Raw genomic sequence first — 16,212 nt, forward strand, 5'->3', positions numbered from 1 at the left:
CTGCCGTACGAGCTCGCCAGTAGCATGTTATGCAGTAGCATGTTATGTTTGTCCACAATCATTAGGACTGGGATGAAACAATATGCAATAGGTTAATTATCAATTAATTATTACTCAATAAATAAGTCACTGCCATATATGTTGTTTCAGTGAAGAGAACTTCCAGGAGCCCGTTTTTTTTTTTTGCCTTACTGTACACTCTGCATGCCACGTCTACAAAGCCCGGATTTATGTCTTTTTCTCTATGCCCGCCAGACTCCATTGATTGTCTTTGAAGCTGAAAATAAATCCTGATTGATTGATTGATTGATTGAAGCGAATGATGTTAGAGGAGTTTGCTAGGAGGCGCACGGGGCGTTTCTTGGCGAGGCCATTTTGGCAGAAAGTGTTGTTAACAGGCTGGTGCACGATGTGTACGTCGGAGACAGCGTTGTTAGGCACGTTCCGCTGCCGGCATGGCACAGCGTTGGCCGCGTCACCGATTTAAGCGTTTCGCCTTCCCCACCTTCTCCTGCACGCACCTCTGAGTACCGTCCGATCGTCTTAGAGCTCGAATTTTCATTTTACGGAAAAACAATGGCCTCTCGATTTTCGCGCCTACAAGAACAAGTGCTCAGGGTCAGGTTTGTCCAGTGATACGTGTGCCAATTGCTACGTCTGGTTCAGATAATTGGGATGCGCTCAAAACACAGTCATTTCTTACGACCAGGCGACCCACTGGAAGCTTTCGGGGCCAGATAGAAGTCCAGTCAGTCAGTCAGTCAAATGAACTAAGTCCACAGGAGACCTCTGTTCCTGATAGGGGCCTCTGAGTCGCTGCTGGATATCCGGTGGTGCTTGGTGTCGGGCTCTTGAGTGAAGACGGTACTAGCACGTATAAACTGTCCCTGCTGGCATCACTTGGGCAGCTGTCGTCTATTCCAAGGGCCGTCTCACTCGTGGTGCTGTTTGAGTCTTCGTAGATGGAGGCCCCATCATCTTGGATTAGAGTCTCCTGCCACAGAAGGACTAACAGAGGATGGGCAGCCATGTGGTGAGGGTCAGTATCACGTAGACATCTGCGACGCGTTGACCGCGTGGCGCCTTGTATGAAGAGAGCTCGACCTGCGGTTCCGTTAGATTAACCACTAATTGGAGGCCACTGGATGGATCCTACAGACCTTAAGGGGAATGCCCGGTCTGAGCTAGCCGGAGACGCAGTAGGCGTTTGGTGTGGCGTATTGTGCGTCGTCTGATGTGGCGTGACAATTCGCCTTGCTTGGTCCTGGGGGGCTGGCGGGGACGAACCATCATCCTTGCTATTACTCTGCGATCCTGATAATAAGGGTTGCAGCGCGAGCACAAATGTGCTAGAAGAAACAGACGAAAGTCGAGGTACGGAAGGCAAAGAGGACAACACGAGCACTGAATACCAACTGAATTCGAACCAACTAGCCTAAATCGCCATTCTTCTTCTGCGATCCTGGTTGAAGTGGCAGAAAATTCTTGGATGCCACCTTCCAAGTACGATGGCCTGATGATGCAGCCGATAGTCGCGAGCGAGTCACTGCAGTGGCGACACGGCAGTGAACAGCCTTTCTCCTCATGGCCATAAGCGCTGCACATTCCACAAAACAAGGCTGTGCAATTCATGCACGAAGTTTCCACTGTCCCCACATTGACGGCACACCTGCTGGATCTATATATAGTCACAGGTTATGTGATGGCCTGTGGCCTTGAAGTAGTTGGGAACAGGCGACGAGGTGTTCATTTCCAATCGAACGTTGGTTCGGCGCAGCCCTATGAGTCTTCTGCTGATGTGCAGCACCTTCCCGCAGGGGGAATAATGCTTGAGCGAGGACCTCACTGTGGACGTGGCACGGTAGGAGCAGAACGATGACTTGAGTCACTTGGGGCCCCTGGGGCACGACAGGTACGTGCTCTCCTCTGATGACGAAGCGTGACGCGTCGATGAGTCGAGCCAGAGCGGCTTCATTGTAGATGGTAGCGTTGCAATTTTGGCCTCCAAAGTGCTGTACTCAGTAGACCTCTTCGATACCAACTATCGAAGACGTCGCTTCAACGTATTCGGTACTAGACCCCTCGGGGACGACAACGTCGAAGGCTAACGCCTTCTTCGGCGGCTGGTTTGCTATAATAGGCATCCGCCAGCCCTGGGACGCCCTGAGACGCCAGGAAAAATGGAACTGACGTAGCGCTGATACCCAACGAAGGAGGTGAATGTAGATTTTAGAAGATGTTTATTTACACTATTTACCAAGCACAGATCATGCGCGTGTTTAGGAAGTGTTAAACGATTAAGAGTACTGAGCTATGAACCAAGCAAATCGATCGCTTGCGCATCGAAGCTGAGGACATTCGATGGTTACTTGATGAAATCCATGGTTTGTTAAACACGGCTCGAGGATCCAACTATAGAGACGACCCTTATGTACTTATATTGTCTCAATCGTTGGGCACCAACGCCTTTAGAGGAATAAACAAAGCATTTTTGACTAGTCCCATGGTGACCAGCATAACTAACTGAAAGAAACTGTTTTACTAAAAATAAAAAATCAAGTAACTGTATTCAGTGCCGGCCCAAAATACGGAGGCTGAAGTAACTCGGATTATTTTTATTCGGGCCTTATAAGCGCTTGGTCAAACAAGAATTATATCGGGCTAAACGCACTGGCACACCATCTATTCAAAATAAAGTCAAATTACCGGAAGGACAAGCCTGTCCTGCACCATTGTACGGGTACATGCACTGCTCGCAGCGGCAATTAACGAATAACATGCCACAGCGAGAATGCCATTCATGCAGATGCTTTTCATAAGAAGCACAGGCAGTACAGTGTCTCCCTTGGTTTGCTGGTACTTCGTTATATCGCTTACTTAAGCCAGTTTTCGTCGCATGTAACGTACATTTTTTTATTTCTGCGAAATGCAGATCAGATCATTTTCAGTGCAGAGATGGAAGAAACTATTAGCAATGCATCATGTCAATATCATAACATTCTGTCGCGCCATCACGTTATGAAAGATCCGGTTTCTAAAAATAATGTTGGATCTGATCTTGGTGTTAATTGCAGTTCAGATCACGCCGAAATTACCTGAATTGTCGACAGTGTGGAAACGAAAGAAAATGCGTGTGTTACTTTGGACTATCCTGTTTCGATCCAAGAATAGAGTACGTAGCAGCATATATATATATATATATATATATATATATATATATATATATATATATATATATATATATATATATATATATATATATATATAATATATATATATATATATATATATATATATATATATATATATATATATATATATATATATATATATATATATATATATATATATATATATATATACCTATATATACGAGATCTAACAGACAATAATGTCAAGGAAAGTATAGGGGAAGATATTAGACCAAATTGTAATGTAAAAGTGAAGAAAAGTGGGTGAAAAGATAACTTGCCGTGGGCAGGATCCTTGGCATTATTGTCTGTTAGATCTCATTAATATTGTGTAAAAACACGGAAAAACGAGCCCTTAGATATACACTTATTTCCTTATTCATTAGCGAGGGTCTCGTACTGGCAGACTTAGGGCCTTCAGGTTGTATACGAAGGGACTATTGGTCAGCTGCCCACTCGTAAAAAGTCCACGTGCTACGTGACGCCAAACAGGCTCAAACGAGTGTGCCACACTCGCCGCCATGGCTACTGGTGGCGCTGACAGACACTCCCACGTTTAATTCACATATAAACCCTATAAAGTGGCTAGGGGGATAGCTGTCGTGGTAGCTCAGTGGTAGAGCATAGAACGCGTCATTCGAAGGCCACAGGTTCGGAGCCTGCCCACGGCAAGTTATCTTTTCACCCACTTTTCTTCACATTTACATTACAATTTGGTCTAATATCTTCCCCTATACTTTCTTTGGCATTATTGTCTGTAAGATCTCATTATTATTGTGTAAAAACACGGAAAAACGAGCCCTTAAATATACACCTATTTTATATATATATAATAAGGGAAAGAAGTGTATACATAAGGGCTCATTTTTCCGTGTTTTTGACACAATATTAATGAGATCTAACAGACAGTAATGCCAAGGAATGTACAGGGGAAGTTATTAGAACTAATGGAATGTAAATAGGAAGAAAAGTGGATGAAAAAATAACCAGCCGTGAGCAGGAATCGAACCTACGACCTTCGAATAACGCGTTCGATGCTCGAACGCGTTAATCGAAGGTTGTAGGTTCGATTCCTGCTCACGGCTGGTTATTTTTTCATCCACTTTTCTTTCTTCTTATTTACATTCCATTAGTTCTAATAACTTCCCCTGTACATTCTTTTACATTACTGTCGGTTAGATCACATATATATATATTTATATATATAAATATATATTATATATATATATATATATATATATATATAGAGAGAGAGAGAGAGAGAGAGAGAGAGTGTACGTGCATGCTGCCTACTTTAATGAATACTGATGTAGCAGAACATGAAGGTGACAATGGGTGCTTCTGTTCACGTCATGTTATGTGTGTGTGATTGTGTCATGTCTGCTGCTTTCTTAATACATCGTTCACCAACCCATGAGTAGATAACAAGCTAAATGTAGTGCAAGTAGCAAGTGTCATACGATCAGCGTGTATGCACACCATAGAAAGTGTGCCTGTCGCTGGCGCCAGTGCAGTACGGGTGATGGACCTCTTTAGTAGCAGAGCGAGCAGTTCACTTGATTGGGTACTAAGAACATGAGCATGGGCTCCATTCTTGGCCTTGACGTACGCATTAATATTGTTACGTAAAAATATAATAATGCGTTATACAAATACGTTACGTAATACGTTACGTAAAATGACAAAAAAGACGCCATGGTTTTGCGACAAAGGCTATACGATGAATGCGATAGGAACACGTTAAACGTCACACAACTCCCGGAAAACAACTCGACACTACCGGAGTGTCAAGCGCAAACGATCCCGAGAACACAGATCTGTCAACTGTCACAGCTCGACACTAAGACCGATGTTCGAAAAAAACTCCCAGGTACACAGAGGAAGAACGCGAACTAACAACTGTAACCATTGTTATTTTGTGCTTCATGAGCGTACTCCAAGTGCCGACTCTGCCGGTGACTCCTTTTTTCTGGCACTGTGGATGGTGGACTGACCCTTCGGCGTCGTGGGAAGCGGTCAACAAGGAGGCAGCGTGTCACGGATTCAACGCCAAACAAGGTACCCGAAAGCTTGCAACATTTTCGATCCTGGAGGCATTACAAAGTGGGGTTATGTACAGAAATGTTTCGGAGGCGGACGTGGGCGGATCCATACATGGACTGAGAATGAAAAAAATATGGTCTTTTGCGTCGAATAGCCTTAGGCAGTCGCATTAAGGGACCATGTGAGACCGTTTTATCCAAGCAGTGTTTTCATAAAAATGCTGCAGCATTTTTGTGAAAACGTTGAAAACATTGAAAACAAGATCCTGAACGCCACATGCAGTGGTCAAGATCTTGTTTCTTTTGCAAATGAATTCAACGTAAACGTAAAAGCACTTTGCTGCTAACATTTTTTTAGAAATGGCAAATTAACAAAATTGCGGATTATTCTTTATTCACCAACCTCAGGCCATTTGGTACAAAAAGCTTGTGGGGAGTCGCAATATTTGGGACTCCATTTCTTCATAGTAATCGCGAAAACAACTCTTCTATTTATTTATTTTCAATACTGTTGGCCCCATCAGGCTGTTACATGGTGGGATAGTTTACAGCACACAAAGGATACATGAAAACAGCATAATAAATATACAAAGAGCATAGTACAACAGCACAAGCCAAACTCAACCCTTAATGCGATATGTTCATCGCAATTCAACGGCGATATCAAAACCGAGGTCGCTTAGCCCAAAAAAGGCGAACACTTTGTTACGTTAGAAAAGAACTTCCCGCACACAAGAATTAACTGTGAATAGAGGCACCGCATAATGGCCGTATCTTGCCGTGGAAAGTGACAAGACATCTTACTTGCTCTAACGGAAAGCTGTTGCAACTGCTTGACACCATCACTCCTGTTCTCGCAAGCCTTCAGAAGTTTGCTGCTTGAGAACGCAAGCGGCACCATCATGCCTTCACCATCGCCAAGATTTTGGGTGCATGGGGACAAAGTGATTCTGGCGTAGAACACTGCTGTCACTATCTGTAATTTTTCAAAGTTTTTCTGCGACTCTGTGGAAGACACCGTTCCAGTGACTGCGGCGATGGACGTGGATTCGCCAGGGCTTCCACCGCAACCATCGACGTCGTCCACAGCTACCACGAGAAAGCGTGCGGGCCACCCGAGTGATGCCGACAACGAAGACACACTGATTTACTCTACGGCCAGCGACGAAAGCTCCGATGAAGGCGACTTCGTGCCTGTGACAAGGCGACAGCGAAAAAGAAGACTAGTGATGCCGTCTCCAACAACAAGTAAGAATGTGACGACGACGCGAGAGCCCACGATATACACAATTCTGTTTGTGCCAGTCGATGCGGCTCATAGTCTCAACCGGCTCAATCGTCAAGTCACGTCTAGGTTTCTTGAGGAACTCGCCCAGGGAGAGATCGCGGACGTAAGGATCAACGACCGTAAGAATATCCTCGCCGTAGACGTCACTCAACGAAGCACATTGGAAGTGCTGAGCAACGTCAATATGTTGGATAACATCAATGTTCGCTCACATATACCTGATGGCCGCGACTTTCCGGCAGGCGTAATTTACGACGTCGACATTTCCATCAGCGAAAGTGACTTTGCTGCTCTCATCAAACCGGTGTCTGCAGAACTTACTATACTGCAAGCTCGTCGCCTTGGCAAATCACGCTGCGTGAAGCTCGTGTTCAAGGGTGACAGCCTTCCATCGCAAGTCAAGGTCGGCCATTTTCGACACACAGTGCGACCCTTTGTACCTAAGCCCCTTCAATGCCGGAAATGTTATAGATTGGGCCATGTCAGTGCTGTTTGTACAAACCTGGCTGTGTGCTCACTATGCTCAGAATCACATAGTGCAGACGCTTGCCAGGCAGAACTTCGAAAATGTCGAAACTGTCATGGCCCTCACGAAGCGTCGTCAAAAGATTGCCCAATCATGAAAAAGGAAATGCAAGTGTTGAGGCAAATGGTCCGGGATGGCTCAACTCACAGGGAGGCAGCTGCCCAAGTACGACGCCGGCGGTCTCGTCGCCGGAAGCCCCTGAGGAGACCCAGTGCTGAAGCAAGGACTGAACCTCGCCAAACGACCGCCGGCTCACCACCTCAAGCGTCCAGAAACGCCGACAACAAATCCTCCAAGCAAGACAAGAGCATCACCGGCTCGCCTGAAGCATGGCCAGCGCTGCCAACGATAGACCCACCGTTCGAGCCACCGCATCGCTCGTCAACAATCACTTCGGAACGAGAATGCGGTGATAGTCGCGACAAAGAAATCGTAGCCATAGTAAAGGCCCTTATGAATACAATTCGTACACTCCTCACTAGCATTGACAGTCCGGCTGCAAAGAGTGCACTTCAGTTCGTGGATGCGCTGAAGCCGGTGCTATCAAGTCTGGAAAGGCACCATGGCTCTGCCCCTGCAAGCCTTTTGTAAAGAGGTCAAAGGAGCTTCGATATTTCAGTGGAATGCCAGAGGCCTCAAGCCCCGCATTTCTGATATCCGACAATTTGTTTTTAAAAACCAGTTTCCAATTATTGTTATCTGTGAGCCAAGGCTACACAATGCAATACGACTATCCAGGTACGAAGCCTTCAAGTCCGCTACCTGCAACGAACAGAGTAAAGTCATTGTATATATCAGATGCGACCTTACCTATATCGAGCACCGAGTAGCACCTCACAATGACAACCAGTATGTCTGCTTGACAGTTAAACCTAGAGACCTCATTTTCACACTTGTAGGGGCATATATATCACCTTCAAGTCGTTTCGAACCTGAAAGACTACGTGCACTGTTAACAGCCACACCTGGACCATGGATCATCACCGGAGATTTCAACGCTCACCACCCACTATGGGGAAGTCAGAAGACAGACAGTCGCGGAAGGCAAGTATTCTCCTTTGCTCTGGAGCAACAGCTGCTTTGTGTAAGCGACAGAAGCTCAACGTTTCTACGGGGAACGACATACAGCAGCTGCCTTGACTTGACATTTGTGTCACGAAGCCTAAATGGAAAGGTCGAGTGGTTCGCAGACTATTAAACTCATGGAAGCGACCACATACCAACTTATTTGAAGATCAAGGGCCTGGAAGAATCGCCAACCTACGACACTTCGACTCGCATCGACTGGACAAAGTTCAGGTCACTGACGGAAAAAAGGTGTCAAGAAAATAAAGCGCCTCCTCTTGACACCCTCGAGGATATGATTAGAGGTGCTACTGAAGAAGCGACCTATCATATTCAACATACTTCAGAATATTGTCAACATCAAGCGGAATTGGAATGGCTCAGAGTGATCCGTCGTCGCGCAGAAAGAAGATATAGGCGCACAAAGTCCATTCACGACTTGAGGGAGGCAAGGCGCCTACAGAAAAAAATTCGGCGGTGAATCATTTCACTTCAATCCTTTCGCTGGAAATATCTGTGCGAATCTTTGGATCGACACAAGCCTTTGACGCAGACATGGAGGATTTTCCGTGGCCTACAAACATCGCCACATCAACATCGCCCCTTTAAGTGTGTTTCTCTCCACCAAGGCCGCACCGAAATTGAGGTAGCAGAAGATTTCTGCATGAAAGTTGCCGGTCATGCGTCCGAGTGCACCACGCACCACCTAGAAAACGCTCCAGTTACCAGAGATTCAAGAATGGACACCTTTTTCTCTCTAGAGGAACTACGAGCGGCCTTGACGGCATGCAAACGATCTTCATCGCCTGGTCCAGATGGGATCACGTACATGGCTCTTTGCAACCTCGGAGAAGCAGCTCAATGGGCCCTTCTATCCGTGTACAACGACTCGTGGAGCAGCGGACTTATCCCTCATTCATAGAAATCCAGTCGCCTCGTCCCTGTGCTTAAACCAGGTAAATCGCCTCTGCACTTGACCTCTTATCGCCCCATCGCGCTTACCAGCTGTTTCGGGAAAGTGATGGAGAGGATGATTTTGACTCGCCTAGAGTGGTACCTGGAGCGCCACGAGGTATACCCTCATGCTATGACGGGCTTTCGGCGTGAGCGGTCCGCAATTGATAACGTTATAGACCTGGTCACATCTGTTCAGCATCAAAAAAGACTGAAACGTTTATCTGCGGCTTTGTTCTTGGATGTGAAAGGTGCTTACGATAACGTATCACATGAAGCCATTCTGGTTGTCATAGAAAATGTTGGATTAGGGGGTTGGGTTTACCAATGGATCCACAGCTATCTGAAAGGCAGAACTTTCTTTGTACAGACGGAGAATGGCACAACAACGCACCATTGCAACCGTCGAGGTGTGCCTCAAGGTGGTGTTCTTAGCCCCACACTTTTCAATCTAGCGCTACTCGGCCTGGTTGACGCACTTCCAGAATCTGTCCATCTATCAATATATGCAGATGACATCTGCATCTGGGCGTCAGACGTAACACGCCTTCATTTGCGTGCCCGGCTTCAGAGAGCGGCTACAATAGCGACAAAGTACCTGGAAGAACGGGGACTAGAGCTGTCATCAGAGAAATGCTCGCTTATAGCATTCACGCATAAGGTTATGAGTACATATGTTATTAAAATCAATGGACACACGATCAACTACGTGAAGACCCACCGATTCTTCGGGGTCATAGTTGATCGCGACCTCTCCTGGAGCCCTCACATCGCCCACATGAAAACTAAACTCACCATGATCACCCACGTACTGAGGTTTCTTGCGGGAAAAACGTGGGGTGCATCGGTACGAGCAATGCTGCAACTCTACACTGTTCTGTTCCTCGGTTATATGCGATACAGCTTACCCGTGCTTTGCGGGATCCGAAGAACAAACTTGCGCGTCCTCCAGTCGATCCAAGCCCAAGCCCTGAGAATATGCCTTGGTCTCCCGAGATGCGCGTCTACAGCAGCGACAGTCATCATTGCGCGTGATTATCCAGTCAACGCATACATCCGTGTAGACGCTTTGAGAATGCACATAAGACATTTCGCTCGGCTTCCATCTCATCACCTCGCCTCACTTCGAACTTCCAGGCCCCACACAGCGTTCAGCGCAACTGTAGCTCAGCATTGCGCAGTGTTTCCATTGCACTTCATGCATGCAGCACAGCCGCCGATACCATTATGGTGCCTACACCCTCTCAAAGCCCTTCTTACAATACCTGGCATCCAAAATAAGAAAACTTCGTCGCATCTAGCCCTGAAACAGGCCACATTACTTTTCCCGCAAGAGAAGCACAACGGACGCCTTCACATTTACACGGACGGCTCGGTGTCTTCAGGAAGCTCTGCAGGGGCGGTGGTTATTCCCGCGAGGCACATCACAATTAAATTCATGACATCGCATTTGACGTCGTCGACAGCTGCAGAACTTGCAGCCATACGTGCAGCTCTGGAGTTTATAGTGAAAGAACCTTCGGGAATTTGGTCTATCTTCTCGGACTCGAAGGCGTCTCTTCAATGTCTGATGTCACCCTTTCGTCATGGACCTAATGAACAGTTAGTAGCTGAAATAAGGCTCCTTCATTACCAAGCGATCGAAAAACAGCACAGCATAGTGTATCAGTGGATACCAGGTCATTGCGGTATATATGACAATGACCGCGCAGACGAGGCCGCTAGATCTGCACACGATGGTACCCAGTACACAGCCATCCCGTTCTCAAGAACCGACGCAGCTATGAAACTTCCTTCGCTTGCACGTGACCTCACACTGGTACAGTGGAACTCAACAGGCTTCACAAACGCGCGCCTGCATAACTTGGATCCCGATCTGCAGCTTCGCCTTCCCCCAAGGAGATCTCGAGCTGAGGAGACTCTTCTATGCCGCCTGTGGCTTGGAGTGGCCTTCACGAACGCATTCTCGTATCTCATTGGGATGGCCAGCTCTCCTACATGCACTTATGGTGCGTGATGGTTTCTTCGCAGTTGCGAAGAAACCATCACGCACCTTCTGTGTGAGTGCACCCATTTCAGTGTGCAAAGACAAGAACTCACTGCAGCTCTGGATAGACTAGACGACCGGCCTTTGTCGGAACAAAGGGTTCTGGGTCATTGGCCGAGCCCATTCTCAGCCCAGAAGGCTTTGAAAGCTTTGCTGTGCTTTTTGCGAACAACTGGCCTCAGAGACAGACTTTAGTGTCTTATACTTGATGTTACCTTTCCTCTATCGCGTTTTTTTTGTGTAATTTCTCCCTCTCTTCGCAACATTTCTTTTTAACATCTTTCATTCCCCCCACTCCTTTCCCCAGCACAGGGTAGCCAGCCGGTCTAAGAACTGGCTAACCTTCCTGTCTTTCCGCATAAACTTTCTTCCTCCTTCCTCCTTCCTTGGGTGCATGGAACCACGCATACAAGTTAATGCAACGAATGTGCTCAATTGGTTAAGACACAGATGTGACTCACCGTCTGGGATGTTAAGCACATAACTGCCGTTTAGTCGATGGCATGAGTGACATTTCTCTCCTTCTCTCTCTCTCTGTCTCTAACTTTTATCTCTTTACCCTCTCCCCAGTGCAAGGTAGCCTACCGGGCTCAGCCCTGGTTTACCTCCCTGCCTTTCTTTCATCCTTAATCTCTCTCTCTCTCTCTCTTTTACCCTCTCGCTTTTTTGTTTGGTGAGCATCCGTCTCTCTCGAGCTGCGCGCAACTGAAAATTTTACCTTTTTCTTCATCTCCGCAATAATGAACTGAAAACAGCCACTGCGCTGCTTATTGCTGCTAAGCGAAAAAGTTTTCGTTTTTGCGCTTTTTTATATTTTAAGACAGAAACACCCAAGCTAATCACCCACAATGAATCGGGGGCCGACTTGTCTATCACAGAAGACTTGCATTTCAGGAGAAAATTTCGCCCCGAGACTCCTTGTCTCGAATTCCATCGTCATCGTGGGTTGTTCCTGTTTGCATAGCAGAGCAGCCGTGTTGCCGGTGAGCCTAGAGTGATCAGTTTCGATTTCTTTTAAAACTGAAAGAAAAAATATCAAACTATGAAATAATTTGGTTATTTCAGAGATAAACAGGCTCAGTCGTAAATAATGACAACTTATAACATTTACGTACAAGCAAGTGTGTCCTCAAGTTATATATTAAAACGTAATAGAACAAGTTTTTGTTAAGCACTTACATTTTTGTTATTGCTAACTGCGTCACAGTTTCTTCAACCTTTATGCAGAAGAGTCCTTGAGTAGAAACGACAGGAGCCCGACTGTCTTGGTATTTTTACAAAACCCCTGTGGTGTCAAACAAAAAACAAAGCAAAAAGCATCTTGCGAACCTAACACATTGTGTTGCTTCAGACAAAGTGAACAGAAGTGCCTGAAATCATAGATAAACAAAATGCAGATTGTTACTGTACACTTGACTCGACGTTGTCCTGGTGCATATCACCGGATACACGGAGGAGAAAAACAAACTTGATATCGCCATTGTTTCCCTCGCATTGTCAACACAACAAGAACAGATTTCCAGCTGCAGCTCTGGAGTTTCGAAAGCACATGCTCGTAGAACGAGTCCTCACAGAATGAAACCTAGAAGGCAGACAGGCACATGGTTATCGATAACAACATCTGCTAAGGAAGCTTAATCTCTTCCCAGTGGTAGATCATGAATGCAGCAGCATGCTGTATGGCTTTTGCTTTGTCGCTCCTCTTAGCCGCCGAGTAAGTACGCAATGTTCCTCCTGGCCGCTTAGTAAGTACGCAACATCATGCAACGTCTTCTACACGTTCACGGTAGTAACGCCAGCAATGTCAGCATGTTAGACATTTATTTTGCTATAGGTCTATGCGCCATGCTAAGGCAGTTACCGGTCATCAAGGGTAGCAGACTAAATTATGAGAGGAGCGAAGCGCGCAAGGAGGAGGCTGAGAGTTAGGTGGGTAGATGAGATCAGGAAGTTCACAGAGATAACGTTGCCGCAATAAGGTGCTCAACGTTATCCCGTTGGCGGAATATGCAGAGAAGCCTTTTTCCTGCAGTGGGCGACATGTAGCTGACGTGAAATCAGTCGATAATATGTTTATAAACAGAAAAAGAAGGACGACACCAAAAAGCGCTAAGAATGACCACGAAGGTCACATGACCAGTAGTGCTTGTCTTCACTCTCCCAATGCTTTTGTGCCGTTTTCTCGTTCCTGCGAAAAAAAAAGCTGTCCGAATCAAACATGCACTCCTTGTTTACCTCGTTAAAAAGTGGTTCTCCTGTGAACTACATATCAATTGACGTATCTGTCCTAAGTGATTAGGTATATCGGTGGCATCAGTTTTTTATTAGTTGTATCAGTTGTTTATCAGTATATATCAACGGTATCAGCTTGCTCGCCTTTAAGAACGTGATATCAATGCACGCATTCATCCTAAGTGATTAGCCATACCAGCGATAGCAGTGATAAGGACACTAGGGACACGTGTTATCAGGTATATTACTGATATTTGCCGTCACAGCCCGACACTGTTTGTCGCTCTCACTTATCATATGCAAGCAAAAAGGCACAGCTTATTAAGAGCAGGGCACGGAGCGTAGTGTACGAAATAGTTGTGAGAATTCATGTTATACCGCGAATTCCGCTTACACCGTCAACGGGCCGAAAAACATGTACTGCTGTGGGGACGTTTTTTTGTGTTTTTTTACGTTGATCAATTCACTTACTGCTATCTACTTCTCTTAACTTACACTGCTTTTGATCTGCGCTATGCCTTTGCGACTGCATCTGAATTGGATATCGCTGCAGTACTGATTTTTTCCCATCACAAAACAAATAGAAAAAAAAGATGCATTGAATGACCACAATTGTTTGGCTTGCACAATAGAGTGTTGAAGTCGTTCTCTCACACATGCCACTAGCTTTCTTATGTAAGGTAAGCTTTGTTATTTTCCATATTTCAGGGCAGGACTTCCCCTTGACCGGCACCCCGTATCTGCTTGCGCTCATAATGTAAGACTTCATGTTTTTCTGTATGTTTCACCAGTCAGACAAGTCACTAACATCAAGGCGTTAAGCTTGAATAATCAACCAATTGATTTAAATAGTATCTACGCAGTCGAGGAAAACAAGAAATATCATTTAGAAAAGCTTGTGTGTCTCTATGGAGGGAAGGGGAAGTGCTAGTAGGAACACACTGTAGGTAAAGCAGCACTGCATGGTTAAAGACCAAAAAAAAAAAAAAACAGTTGTAAGATGCGCTTTGTCTGTGTTGTTCAGTTTTTTTTTCGGCCTTCAACCTTGCAGCACTGCTTTACCTACAAGAAATCTGAACCACAATACATACCGTCTCTAAATGACCACCATTATGGGGTTGGTCTAGAAACGTGTCACACTAACACATTTTCGCTCATTTATTATTCGATCATCCAAGAAATGGAAGCAACTTTCCGAAGATATCGCGTCACTTCATGATAAACAGTTTATTTGTGCTGCTTCTGTTAACATTGCATATTTACACTTATCTTTTTTTGCTTTGTTCGCGTAGCCTCAGTGCATCGCAAACTTCTTTGTTCCTTTGTTATCTGCATAGGTAAAAAGGTATATTGAGAAGCATTTGATCTATACGCTGTCAAGTTTTTCTATCGTCTACTGCAACCATTCCCGTCAATTATGATTTCGGTCTAGAGGGTTTTATTAAATAAATAATTTTATTAACTAAAAATAAATAAATACACAAATAAATAAATAAATTAAAAATAAATAAATAAATATTTAAACAAAAAATAAATAAATATTATCCCTAGCTGAACTTTGCATTATGATATACTAAAAGTCCAAGGCCCAAAACGCGAAGCACATTAGTGGTGGTGGTAATAGCTTTAAGAACTCCAGCAAATTCGTGGCCTGGGCCAATAGGCCACGGCGAGGACACCTTGCTGGCTTGCTGGCTGGCTAACAGTTGATATTAGAAGAAGCAGAACAGAGACCAAGTGAAAGATATGGACAACCTCTAGTCATGATCAGATAGAGAGTAAATGCTGCGCATTGAGTTGCTGCGGGCCATTCTGTAAATATGTGCGAAGTAACGGTAAATATTTAACCGCATTTTGAGCTCACACAGTTGTCCGCTATATATAGTGTGAGGTACGCAATTACTTGCGTCCCTAATTTGTGAAGTTATCCACCTTTCCCTTTCCTGATTTAGTGCTACCGGACGCATCGACATGGACACCCGTGCGGAAAAAAATGCACATGTCATGCAGTCATTTCACGCCCCCGTGCCTTAGCGTGTCTGGCCGACGGGTCGAGGATACCGCATGGAATACGTCCACCAAGTCCACAACTACAACGACGCCATCACCCCTGATACGCGCCTGGCAAGTAGGGTAGTCACATTGAGCGCTGACTGCGATCATGTAATTCTACAGCGAGAAAGTTATGATTACAAGTCACGAACATGAACTGCGTAACAAAGGCGGTAAATAAAGCCCGATATTTAGCATTTGCCATAGCAGTACCGTGAAGGTAATTTGGTATTCTGTGTGTTGTTTTGGAGCTTCAGTGATGTGTAAGGTTACGAGATACGGATAGACTTACTACAGTTTATTGGTATGCTAGTCCACCGTGGTTATCCCGGCAACGGGGGCTGCGGTTTCGAGGGAGGCTAAAAAATACCTCAAGCCCATCAACTTGAAAGTGCGTTCAAGGAGCCCTGCAAAACTTTTTGAGCATGGTCAGAAAACGCTGCCGATTGGTAGTAGAGGCTCTCGACTACACGCCAGCCAAATATTATAGCACAGCACGCAGCCTGGAATCGAGAATAATTTCTTAGCTGAAAATAGCTTTTTCTTCTCTCGGAAAATCACAGAATAAGCCCAAAAATCACTCGTTGTAAGCCCATCTATCAGCCATTGGCTGATTTGAGCATGGCGCGCTTGGTTGTTACAGAGGTCGCCGCAAGAGGCCGTCTTGTCGCGCGCGTGCGTGTGCGAACGCACTGAAAAAGCTGGATATACAAAGAAAAAAAAAAGGGGAAAAATCTGCAGCATACCCACGGAGTGGATGATGGAGAGCGGGGTGAAGCATTCTTCCGTCCATTAGTTCTTGCTTCCGTTCGTCC

At 45.5% G+C, this 16,212-nt stretch overlaps 1 long non-coding RNA gene across 1 annotated transcript; it reads left to right on the forward strand.

Annotated features, from left to right (window-relative positions):
• The first annotated feature begins 12,685 nt into the window (after positions 1-12,685).
• On the forward strand, positions 12,686-15,599 carry LOC142817264 (uncharacterized). The gene is made up of 3 exons (XR_012895139.1): positions 12,686-12,827; positions 14,054-14,102; positions 15,298-15,599. It is a non-coding gene; the product is annotated as an uncharacterized LOC142817264 (long non-coding RNA).
• The last annotated feature ends 613 nt before the right edge of the window (positions 15,600-16,212 follow it).

Source organism: Rhipicephalus microplus, chromosome 5 (assembly GCF_043290135.1).
Source record: "Rhipicephalus microplus isolate Deutch F79 chromosome 5, USDA_Rmic, whole genome shotgun sequence".
NCBI classification, from domain to species: domain Eukaryota; kingdom Metazoa; phylum Arthropoda; class Arachnida; order Ixodida; family Ixodidae; genus Rhipicephalus; species Rhipicephalus microplus.